Source organism: Rattus norvegicus, chromosome 19 (genome assembly GCF_021556685.1).
Source record: "Rattus norvegicus strain SHRSP/BbbUtx chromosome 19, alternate assembly SHRSP_T2T, whole genome shotgun sequence".
In the NCBI taxonomy this organism is placed as follows: domain Eukaryota; kingdom Metazoa; phylum Chordata; class Mammalia; order Rodentia; family Muridae; genus Rattus; species Rattus norvegicus.
Genome location: NC_141552.1, coordinates 20438038 through 20451481, shown reverse-complemented (window position 1 = coordinate 20451481; position 13444 = coordinate 20438038).

Below are 13444 nucleotides of genomic sequence, written 5' to 3'. Positions count from 1 at the left end.
CCTCAAGGCTTGATTATAAAATCCTTAGTAATTCCTATGCATCTAAATGAATGTTTCCTTCCATATCTTGCCCCAAAATGTCTCATCCTAACTCAAATTGTCCTCATTCACCAATGTTAGCCATTAAACCTTCCTGAGATTTCACACCAGATTGAATATGTAGTCAAAAGTTCTCTTGTCTCATTCTGTACAGGTGCTTTAAATCACATCAAGAAGTAGTCTGCATGGTAGGTTACAACATGGGTGTGTGTTAGGGGAACACTCATGAAGTCATGTGCTTAGCAATCGACAATTGCCAGAAAATTCCTTAGTTGAAAGAGTTGAAGTCTTTATGGTGCTAGGAACAGTGTGGAGACCAGTTGGCAGACAAAAGTGCAATATTGGACCCACCAATGAAGGGAACCTCATGCTGCTTGTGGGGTTCTCATCTCTGCGCCAATGTCGCCAAAGGAGCACTGCTGACAGGCCTTCTATCAGAAGCTGAGCTTCTATCAGAAAAATAAAATAGTCAAGAGATATAGGGGGTGCAGATAAAGGTGTAGGACGAGGCTATACACATCACTACGTCGATAGAGCAAGGACCCAGCACTTGTGCTCTGGGTCATGGGCTTCCCCACAAACACAAAAGCATCTGTCACAGTAAAAAAATGGATACTGTATTGAGTGCACACACTAACACTGATTGATCAGATCCATACCCCAGATTTTGGGGGCAGATCCATGGCCCCAAATATCTTCCTCTCAACTTATACAGCAAAAAATAAGAAAGAAAGAAAAAAGTCAAAACAAAAAGCTCAAGCTTCTCATATGAGGATTGCAGGAAGTGTGATCTGGTGGTCAGTTCTGATTAGGCCATTTTAGATAGAACAGTGCACAGTGATGCTTAATGTGATGGGTCCTATATAAAGCTTTCTGCAATATTGGAATTTTAACAAGCCTCATCCAGAACATACAGAACAGGAAAGGATGTGATCACCATGTCCTTGCTCTCTATCAGGTTATTTTTCTGTGTCCGTGATTGTCAGGCATAGACAGCAACAATCTGAAATAGCTGGTAGACATGGAACAAAGTGGCTAAAACTATAGTTGTGGGTTACACACCTCAACTGTCAAAGGCTAATGCTGTCCTCACAGTCCCTGGAGGCCACTCTTATAAGACTGTCTACTGGAAAGTAGAAGCAGGTTTATCTGAGCTCAAAGTGAACCTGGCCAGCTAGGAAGAGGGCAACATGGGATACTTGAGACCCTGTCTAAACCAGCACAGAAACCCACACTTCCTTCAAAGCATCATCTATGAATTCTTGATTATCTACCATTCTCTCCCTACCAGTCTTTCAGACTGGAATTGTAGAATAGAACTGGAAATGATCTTCCTAGTCTGAAGACCTTGATCTCTCTTTCCTTAGGTGCACATTAAGAACTCATGCAAATGGGTATGACCATCTGAACATCTTAGTATCATCTACTCAGTATATCTAGCATAATACTGTGCCTATGGCAATCTCAAGCTTCCTTGAGTTTCGCTGACACAGCAAGAAGTATGAAGTATTGAGGCCACACCCCAGTGATCCTTTCAAGGGTTTAGAAGAAAGCCATCAGAGAAACTCCACTTCTTTGTCCTTAGATTAAATCAAGCTGATACAATGTGAACCTGGTGGGCTATTTAACCATGCATCTTTCTGCCAACCCCAGCTTTCTGAGTTCAGTCCATGTGAACCTGCATGGGGAGAATGTATAGAGTGTACATAGACCACAGTGAGGCCTAAACAGGACAATAAGCCTGGAATCCAGTGTCACTGCAAGGAGTTTGGTCTTCGCTTAAGAGACCTCCTCAGTGGGTCTCAGTTCTCCCACTACTCTATAGAGACCAAGAGATGTAAGCAGCCAGGTGTTCCCTATGCCTGCTGACACACGCAATAAATGCAGTAAATTTTAATTTCTGTTCAATTGTTCAGTAACTTACATACACTTGCATATTGCTGTGGAAGTGATGGGGTTTCGTGATCAGCATTGCATTTAACAATGCATAACCAATCATCCCTCCTACAATGACTGTATATAGAGAAAGAAAATTTATTAGAATGGTGTATAGGCTGTGGTACAGCTAATTCAACAAGGAATGGAAGGTCCAAAATGCAGTAGTTGCCCCTGTTGAAGCCAATCCCCCTAGCATAGCTGTACCCATTTTGTTCCATGCCTGCCAGATAGTTCATATTCTTGCTGTAATATGTCTGCCTGTCATGGTTGTCTGAAAATAATTTAACTCAGAGCAGGGTCAGGAATGATCACATAACTTGTGTATGTTTTTTTTATTGGTTATTTTGTTTATTTGGATTTGAAATGTTAACCCCTTTCCAGTTTCCCCTACAATAACCCTGCATTCCACCCCCTTCCCCAGCCTCCTCGAGGGTGCTCCCCCACCCACCCATTCCCGAACCACTGGGAGCAAGTTCTTTATGTTGTGAGGTTTCTTAATCTTAAATTTCATAAGTATAAGTTCATGTAGGACCAATAAAATTAAAGGTCAATATGAGGGCTGCAGAGATGGATCCATGGTTAAGAGCACTGACTGCTCTTCCAGAGGTCCTGAGTTCAAATCCCAGCAACCACGTGGTGGCTCACAGCCATCTGTAATGAGACCTGATGCCCTCTTCTGGTGTGTCTGTAGACAGCTACCGTGTACTTATATGTAAATAAATAAATCTTTAAACAGATAAAAAGTCAGTATGAACCTTTGTTGTCTAAAATGGCTTGAGTCCGGGCTGACAACCAGACAGCCCTTCCAGCACCTGCCTATGAGCTCACATTTTAGTCTTTATAAACTGACATAGAAAAATGTCCAGAGTCCTAGCCTGACAAATTCTCAGCTACGTCTCTGATGATCAGTCTTCGGGTGGGCATTCAATAAACCATCCCTGTCTAAGTGAGGTCAGAGTTTGTGTGGTTTATGGGGAAACATCTGGACCCCAACAGTTTTGTCCATAAGGCTGGATATTTCAGCTGGTCTTCAGTACATGCAGTACTCCTGAAGAAGTAGGCGAATTAATAAAGCAAACTTCCTTCTTCCATGTCCTTGATATGAGCCGGCAGAAGGTGTGGTCCAAACAACAACCTACAGATTGGGTAAAGATCTTTGCCAATCCTACAACAGATAGAGGGCTTATATCCAAAATATACAAAGAAATCAAGAAGTTAGACCTCAGGGAGACAAATAACACTATTTATAAAATGGGGATCAGAGCTAAACAAAGAATTCACAGCTGAGGAATGCTGAATGGCTGAGAAACACCGAAAGAAATGCTCAACATCTTTAGTCACAAGGGAAATGCAAATCAAAACAACCCTGAGATTTCACCTCACACCAGTGAGAATGGCTAAGATCAAAAACTCAGGTGACAGCAAATGCTGGCGAGGATGTAGAGAAAGAGGAACACTCCTCCATTGTTGGTGGGATTGCAGACTGGTACAACCGTTCTGGAAATCAGTCTGGAGGTTCCTCAGAAAATTGGACATTGAACTACCTGAGGATCCAGCTATACCTCTCTTGGGCATATACCCAAAAGATGCCCCAACATATAACAAAGACACATGCTCCACTATGTTCATAGCAGCCTTATTTATAATAGCCAGAAGCTGGAAAGAACCCAGATGCCCTTCCACAGAGGAATGGATACAGAAAATGTGGTACATCTACACAATGGAATATTACTCAGCTATCAAAACCAATGACTTTATGAAATTCATAGGCAAATGGATGGAACTGGAAAATATCATCCTGAGTGAGATAACCCAATCACAGAAAAACACACATGGTATGCACTCATTGATAAGTGGATATTAGCCCAAATGCTCGAATTGCCCTAGATGCACAGAACACATGAAACTCAAGAAGGATGACCAAAATGCAGATGCTTCACTCCTTCTTTAAAAGGGGAACAAGAATACCCTTGGCAGGGAATAGGGAGGCAAAGTTTAGAACAGAGGCAGAAGGAACACCGATTCAGAGCCTGCCCCACATGTGGCCCATACCTATACAGATATTAGATAAGATGGATGAAGCAAAGAAGTGCAAGCCGACAGGAACTGGATGTAGATCTCTCCTGAGAGACACAGCCAGAATACAGCAAATACGTAGCCGAATGCCATCATTAAACCACTGAACTGAGAACGGGGCCTCCGTTGAAGTAATCAGAGAAAGGACTGGAAGAGCTTGAAGGGGGTTAAGACCGCATATGAACAACAATTCCAACCAACCAGAGCTTCCAGGGACTAAGCCACTACCCAAAGACAATACATGGACTGACCCTGGACTCCAACTGCATACGTAGCAATGATTAGCCTAGTAAGAGCACCAGTGGAAGGGGAAACCCTTGGTCCTGCCAAGACTGGACCCCCAGTGAACATGATTGTTGGGGGGAGGGCGCTAATGGGGGAAGGATGGGGAGGGGAACACCCAAATTGAAGGGGAGGGAGAGGGTTGAGGGATGTTGGCCTGGAAATCGGGAAGGGGAATAACAATCAAAATGTAAATAAGAAATACTCAAGTTAATAAAGATGAAAAAAATAAAAAGAAAAAAGAAGGTGTGGTCCAGATTAGAGATGGGCCTTTCCATCTAAAAAGATCTGAATTAAAGATGTATCTTCTGAATGAACCCACACACCTATGGTCACTTGATTTTTGACAAAGGAGCCAAAACCATCCAATGGAAAAAAGATAGAATTTTCAGCAAATGGTGCTGGTTCAACTGGAGGGCAACATGTAGAAGAATGCAGATCGATCCATGCTTATCACCCTGTATAAAGCTTAAGTCCAAGTGGATCAAGGACCTCCACATCAAACCAGACACACTCAAACTAATAGAAGAAAAACTAGGGAAACATCTGGAACACATGGGCACTGGAAAAAATTTCCTGAACAAAACACCAATGGCTTATGCTCTAAGATCAAGAATGGACAAATGGGATCTCATAAAACTGCAAAGCTTCTGTAAGGCAAAGGACACGGTGGTTAGGACAAAACGGCAACCAACAGATTGGGAAAAGATCTTTACCAATCCTACAACAGATAGAGGCCTTATATCCAAAATATACAAAGAACTCAAGAAGTTAGACCGCAGGGAAACAAATAACCCTATTAAAAAATGGGGTTCAGAGCTAAACAAAGAATTCACAGCTGAGGAATGCCGAATGGCTGAGAAACACCTAAAGAAATGTTCAACATCTTTAGTCATAAGGGAAATGCAAATCAAAACAACCCTGAGATTTCACCTCACACCAGTGCGATTGGCTAAGATCAAAAACTCAGGTGACAGCAGATGCTGGCGAGGATGTGGAGAAAGAGGAAAACTCCTCCATTGTTGGTGGGATTGCAGACTGGTACAACCATTCTGGAAATCAGTCTGGAGGTTCCTCAGAAAATTGGACATTGAACTGCCTGAGGATCCAGCTATACCTCTCTTGGGCATATACCCAAAAGATGCCTCAACATATAAAAGAGACACGTGCTCCACTATGTTCATCGCAGCCTTATTTATAATAGCCAGAAAATGGAAAGAACCCAGATGCCCTTCAACAGAGGAATGGATACAGAAAATGTGGTACATCTACACAATGGAATATTACTCAGCTATCAAAAACAACGAGTTTATGAAATTCGTAGGCAAATGGTTGGAACTGGAAAATATCATCCTGAGTGAGCTAACCCAATCACAGAAAGACATACATGGTATGCACTCATTGATAAGTGGCTATTAGCCCAAATGCTTGAATTACCCTAGATCCCTAGAACAAATGAAACTCAAGACGGATGATCAAAATGTGAATGCTTCACTCCTTCTTTAAATGAGGAACAAGAATACCCTTGGCAGGGAAGGGAGAGGCAAAGATTAAAACAGAGACTTAAGGAACACCCATTCAGAGCCTGCCCCACATGTGGCCCATACATATACAGCCACCCAATTAGACAAGATGGATGAAGCAAAGAAGTGCAGACCGACAGGAGCCGGATGTAGATCGCTCCTGAGAGACACAGCAGAATACAGCAAATACAGAGGCGAATGCCAGCAGCAAACCACTGAACTGAGAATAGGTCCCCTATTGAAGGAATCAGAGAAAGAACTGGAAGAGCTTGAAGGGGCTCGAGACCCCAAAAGTACAACAATGCCAAGCAACCAGAGCTTCCAGGGACTAAGCCACTACCTAAAGACTATACATGGACTGACCCTGGACTCTGACCCCATAGGTAGCAATGAATATCTTAGTAAGAGCACCAGTGGAAGGGGAAGCCCTGGGTCCTGCTTAGACTGAACCCCCAGTGAACTAGTCTATGGGGGGGAGGGCGGCAATGGGGGGAGGGTTGGGAGGGGAACACCCATAAGGAAGGGGAGGGGGGAGGGGGATGTTTGCCCGGAAACCTGGAAAGGGAATAACACTCGAAATTTATATAAGAAATACTCAAGTTAATAAAAAAAAAAAGAACAACAATGCCAACCAACCAGAGCTTTCGGTAGACTAAACCACTACCCAAAGAGTACATATGGATAGACCCAAGCCTCCAGCTGCATATGTAGCAGAAGATGGCCTTGTTGAGCACCAATGGGAAGAGAATCTCTTGGTCCTGCCAAGGCTGAACGCCCCAGTGTAGGGGAATGTCAGGATGGGGAGGTGGGAAGGAGTGTGTAGTTGGTGTGGGGAACATCCTTGTGCAAGAAGTGGGAGGGGGATGGGATAAGGGGTATTTGGATGGGAAACTGGCAAAGGGGTTAACATTTGAAATGTAAATAAAAAATATCCAATAAAAATGCTTTAAAAAAGAAAAAAAATAAAGATTTATCTTCTGATCTCCAAGATTTGGAATACAAGTAGGTCTTCTTGCTTCAGAAAATTTAATGAAGAAAAAAAATCCAATGGTGCTTATGCCTTTAGCCTCAGCATCCAGGAGGTAGAGGCAGGTGGATCTCTGAGTTCAAGGCCAGCCTGGTCTACAAAATGAATTCAGGACAGCCAGAGCTACACAGGGAAACCCTGTCTCAAAAAAACCAAAGAAGAGGAGGAGGACCAAGAGGAGGGGGTTGAAGAGAGGAAAACAGAAAGAAGGAAGGAGAGAGAGAGAGAGAGGGAGAGAGAGAGAGAGAGATCTCCCCCTCACAGGGCGTCAAGCCATTTGGCATTAGTTAATTCCAGGTACACTCAAGTTGACAACCAAGAACACCAATCACATTACCCGTGGTTGTGATCTCACCCTGGTAGGCTCCTGAGTAGGAGGCTGAAGCAGGAGAATTGCCATAAGTCTGATGCCAGCATGAACTACACACGTGTTCCAAGCCAAGCCAATCTCAGCTACAGTTTGAGATTCTGTCTGAAAAATATGAAAGAGAAAGAAAACATAATTTCCTAGAGCAGTGTTTCTCAACCTTCCTATGGCCTCAACCCTTTAGAACAGTTCCGCATGCTGTGCAGATCCCAACTACAAAATTATTTTGTCGCTACTTCACAACTGTAAATTTGCTACTGTAATGAATCTTTATTGTAGTGTAAACTATCCGATAGGAGACCCTGTGTGGGTCACGACCCACAGGCTGAGGGCCTTTGCCCTAGAGGCGGTCTTGGCCTAGTTTATATAGTTCATATTATAATGGGCTCTCTCAGCGTTTGAAGGTCAAGTATATTCACTTGTAACATCAAAACTTTAAAATTCAGTTGAGCTGCTGGCTGGTACGGTCTGACATCCCCCAGAATACCTTTGCCATTTTGTTCCATGTCTGCCAGCCATTTCATATTGTTGCTGTAACACGCCTGCCGTCACTGAGGAGGAGAAGGGAGATGGCTCAAGGACATGCTGACCACACACCTTGTTTTGTTCTGAATATTCTGTATGCCGTTTGCTAATCTTGAGAAATTTGCACCTTAAGGAGTGGTTCCCTGAAGTTGACACAGGTGATAGGCTAAGGCAGATGTGTGAAGGAATGTTTCACTGAGGCAGACACAGGTAAAAGGATGTTCTGCTAAAGCACGCATGTGAAAAGACACGTGATGAAGGGTTCTGCACTAAGGACACACATGCATTGGTCTGCCTTGCATTCTGTAGTTGAGCTGCATTTGTTGGGACTTCATAGAACCACAGCAAAAACCCTTCTGGTGGGCTGCTGTGGTTTCTCGCTGTTTCCTTGGCCTCGGGCTGATGGGCAGAGTGATGTCAGCTGAGACAGACACATGTGCTGAAGCACGACACAGGCTGAGGCCAGACCCATGGAGGACAAGGGATATTGAGAGGGAGTTTGGATGGAGTTATGCTTGCGTAGCTTGTTGGTCTGGGGTCTCTGCTGATCTCTGCTCGCCTGAGAGCTGCTCTTACTGACTGTGTAGCTTCTTGTCTTCTCTTTGTTCCACTTGTACAGCCCTCAGGACCAGGCTCTCCTCTCCCTTAACCATGGCTGCTGTCCTCTTCCTCTCTCCTCTCCATCACACATGTTCTTCCTTTATTCTCTGGCAGCTTCTTCCTCCTTCTTCCCTCCTCATGATCCTCTCTAGCAAAGCCCTCAAAGCTCACCTCCCCCATCTCTCTGGGGTGCAGCTGTTGGCTGTTGGCTTCTTTATAATCACAGTTAACTGGGAGCAGGGTCAGTTATTTGGGGTTAACCGGTCTTGAGTTCTACAAATTAGCATTAAAATACAAGCAGAATTAGGCCAATCCACCACATCAATTTCTTTTGCTTTGTTTTGTTTTAATTTTTCTTTTACCCTTTACTTTATTTTATTTTCGGCTATTTTTTAATCATTTGTTATTTTATTTATGTATATTTCAAACGTTGTCCCACTTTCCACACTCCCCTCATCATATCTTACATCCCATTTCTGCTCAGCTTTGCCTATGTGACAGTGCTCCCCCACCCACACATATCCATTCCCACCTCACACCTCTAGGACCACCCTTCGGTGGGCAACAGGCCTCAGGGTAGTCAATGGCCTCCCACCACATGATGCCACTTAAGTCAGTCCTCTTCTACACAGTTACCTAGAACCATAGAGCCATCCTTGCATATACTTTGGCTGGCAGTTTGGTCCCTAGGAGCTGCGGGACTGGTGACAGAGGATCTGGTTAGATATTAAAGACAAATGGTTTCTGCTTTCTCCTCTTTTTCTGGTTATAGGTGAAATCATGTTTGTTCGCTTCCCTTTTTTGAAATTATTGAGTTGATTAATTTCTTGGTTTTTCTTGTGTATAGTTTAGCTCATTTTCTTGGGGTTTTCCTCGTATTTTCCTCTGTTGTGCTCTCTTAAAGAAAAATATTGTTTAAATTTGGTTTTGTTGTGAAATATCTTGGTTTCTCCATTTATGGTGATTGAGAATTATGCTGGGTATAGGAGCCTGGGTCTGCATTCCATCTGCCCAAATTTTTCTGGCTTTTGGAGTCTCTGTTGAGAAGTCTGGTGTAATTCAGATAGGTCTGAATTATTTATTACTGGTTATTTATACCTTACCCCTTTTAAAGTTCTTTCTTTGATCTGCGTATTTAGTGTTTTAATTATTATGTGAATGGCAGAGTTTTTTCTGGTACAATTCATTTAGCCTTCTGTAGGTCTCTTGTACAGTTATGGCATTTTCTTCCTTACCTTATGGAAGTTTTCTGCTATGATTTGTTGAAGATTTTTACTGGACCTATGAACTGGAAATCTTAATTCGGTTCTATATTTATTATCCTTAGATTTGGACTTTTAATGGTGTCCTGAAATTCATGGATGTTTTGGATTCAATAAACCATACATGTTTATCTGAGATGGGTGTTTTGTGCTTTGTTGGTGACCTCCATGATGCCAATTCTTCCATTTAGTAGAACGTTGGATAATGAGACATGGTCAGGAATGGTGACTTATTGACATAAACTATATGAAAATAGGTAGGTTAATTTATGTGTGTTAAGTATCAGTAGTCTCCTGGGTGGTTTTGGTTCCCAGTTGGCCATGTGCAACCGTTTCAAAAGCCCAGGTGTGATGTTCCTTGGGTTTCCTATGATGATGCACTCAGATATGACAAATATCAACAGAATCCTCGTCAAAGAACTTAATTTATATAATAGACCGAAAATTACTAATTATGTTACAAAATATTTGATCACACTGTGATCTCCAAGAATGTATTATTTACTGATAAACTATTGTGTGGTATAGCATCGCCATGGCACAGGCATTTAACACAAGGGTTGTTTGTTTGATGTAAACATGGACTTTACTTTGGTAAGGCTAACCTACCACACAGCTTTATTGCAAAGCTAAAACTGCATTTAGGTTCAGAGCAGATCAAGGCACAACTTGAAAGGAAATGAAGATGACTAAACCAATGGAAAGTCTTTGAGTTGAAGGATTTTTAGAAAGTGTGCAGAGGGAAGAAGAATGCTCTTCTGGGAGGTCAGTGAATTAGGAAGGACAGTTGGGAGTTGACTTCTGTATCTGGCTCCTGAAACTTCATTGGTAAAAATTAATGTCTGGAATTTTGTGTTGTAAAACAACACATTGGCTCTGCAGCTTTTGGCAAGGGCCATGGACAGAGAGATCACACCAGCTGGGGACAATCTGAAAGGAAATCAGGTTTTCTTAAGTCACCTGAGAAGTCCTCACGGAGAGAGGAATGAATGGGCAGCACCATAAGAGAAGGCCTTAGGATCGCGTACTGAGCTACTCTAGATGCCTTGAAAATAGAAGCCGAGAATGAAAAACTAAATGACGTCACAGGAAGTAGCTCAATCCTCACTGTGATCATTTCATGTTGTGATTTATACTGGATTCTTTTTTAAAAAATTAAAAAAGAGTCTTCTGTTTCAATGTGAGGCTGTCTTAGAATCACAAAATGCTTACACCTGCCTGGCGCCCGGCATCTAACACTATCGGGCTCGAGATTCTACTTTTAAATGCGTCACCATCGACAGCTTCCATTTAACCAGCAGGGTCCATGCCAGGCAGACACTGAGCAGGTTGTGTGTTCTGTTAATCTCCACAACAACCCAATTCAGCAGAAACACCCCCATTTTACAGGTGAAGAAACCACAGCTCAAAGCAAATGAGTATCAGGGTCCCCTCAGTCTCACTGGCTGTCACTCAGACCCACAGCCTTCTCTGTACAGGGAAGCCATGGGCCTGATGTGGCTGTGCAAGCTGACTCTGCTGAGATGATCAATGCTATTCTTGACCCTGGGAGAATTTAAGACAAGGTGACCCACAGACTCCTGGGATAGATTCTGCCTCTGGGTTCTAGGGTGGGACACAGTATCACTTGCATGGGTCTCTACTCAGCTGAGGAGTCTGTTCCCATCTGTCAGCTTCTATGGCAGTGGTTCAAATCCCTCCTAATGATGTAACCCTTTAATACAGATCTTCATGCTGTGGTGACCCCCATCACAAAATTATTTCATTGGTACTTCATAACTAATATTGCTACTCTTTTATGTCATAGCATGCTAAGTATCTGATATGCAATGTATCTGACATACACTCTCCTAGAAGGGGGCACAACACACAGGTTGAGCAACATTACTCATTAAACTTTTTCTTTTTCTTTTTTAAAGAGAGGCCTTCGTCTCAGAAGGACCTGGAGCAGTTATAAGAGCAGAGATGCCCTGTGGTAGTGACAAGTTTTAGCAGGCTCAAGGCTGCTTGCCTTAATGACAACAGATATTCCTGGCTAAAGGCACCACCACAAATCACTAGCCCCAGGATATTTCTTATATTTTTGGTTGTGAGCCTAGCCTTTAACGGCTGAGCCATCTCTCCAGCCCCCCAGGATATTTCTTACCTCAGTTTTCCTCCATTACAATGTCTATCTCCTTGGACGTGTCTGTCCAGGCAGCCAGTCCCTGTAGTGTCTGATACAGACAGAATGCTAAGGGCAAGAATGCTTTCCCTCTGTTGGCACAGTCACTTCTACAGTAGTAAGTTCAAATCCTGGAGTGTAAATATGTGTCTCACATAGTGTGTGAGACTTGAAATGTCATCCGTTTGAGTTGACAAAAACCAACTCTCACTTCAGATTTACATCTGACCAACAATTATTTTCACGAGAACACAGAAGCTCGCCAGACCTACAGAGTCAGATCCCCTCCCTGCCGGGGATGATCACACCCAGGTTAGACTTCAGCTTCACTTATCAGCTGTTATCAGAAAAGTGTTACCTTAAGATTCTGCAGTCCATGGTCTGGACAAAAGTTGTTAAATGGCTAGTATGGGAGTTTTCTCCAGTTTAAAATCATTCTGGTCTCTTCTCTCCCCTGGACTGCCCTCGGTTCTCTCAGGTCTGTTGGTCCTGGAAAGACCTGGGTTCAACTCAAGGCCTGGGTTGTGGAGGAGGACCTTTTGTTGTGGAAATGAGCATGGATCAAGGATGTAGCCCCACTCTGGACAATTAAGCTCCAGAAAATCTTCCCCAATCACAGACCTGGGTCATGTGGGAGCCTACACTGTTTAAAAGGGAGAGCTGGTTGCTTTCTCCTGGAAGAAGCACTTGGGGGTTGACTGTCACTTCTGAACCTTCTGTTCTGAGTCACGTCGCAGAAGGGGCACTTTGCTCTGACTTCTCCATGGGACTCACACAGCACTGGGGCCAGAGGATCCTCTGGTGTTGCAGCTCTGAGCTGGGAGGAGGAGCTAGCACACTGACATGGAGAAGCCTGTTTTCACAGCTGATCTAGATCTGAGGAACAGGTGCTTTTAAAGAAGGATGTGAAAGCATCTCCTGCAGGAGAGCTCACTATGCAGGGAAAGTCACACAGGACAGTGAAAAGTGGCTTCCCAACTTCTACTGGGCAAGAACCAGGGAGGGTATTGGATGGATGATCAGAGAGTTTGAGAAAGGCCTGCATCTCTCTGAATGTCCTCCCTCAATCATAAGTCCCCCCACTGCCCCAGGTGCACACCTGAGGGTCAGCAAAGCCTGCCACCTGCTGGGGTCCCTCAAACTAAGCAGTGAGTGTAGAACTGTGCAAAACACATCTGGGGATGGGGAGACACAAGTGTCAGCTGGGCCTGTCCTCACTGCCTTTAGACTCCAATGGCAGGGCAGGTACAGGTAATGGCTACTCCAGATCTCAAATGTCTTGGGCTGAAGAAGTAAGAGATGTCAGGGTCAGGGTCAGGGTCAGGGGCCGGGGCCAGGGCTGGGGACAGGTCAGGGTCAGGGTCAGGCAGAGTCAGGCAGAGTCAGGCAGAACAAATTCAAGCCCCTGCCAGCAGGCTGATAGGCTTATGGGCATGAAGAAGTGCTGTGGTAGAGAGTGCCCTTGTTCTCTCTGGTGGGGCAAGTAACCAAGGTGGGATGGGAAAAGTTGGGGAACTCACAGCTGCTTGTCCTCCAGCTACAACTGCCAGTGCTTGGCTAGCAAGAAGCCAAAGAGACTCCAGGGATCTCCTGATTTCCCGGATATCATTTTCCTCACGGGTATTCAGGTTGAAGGCTGTG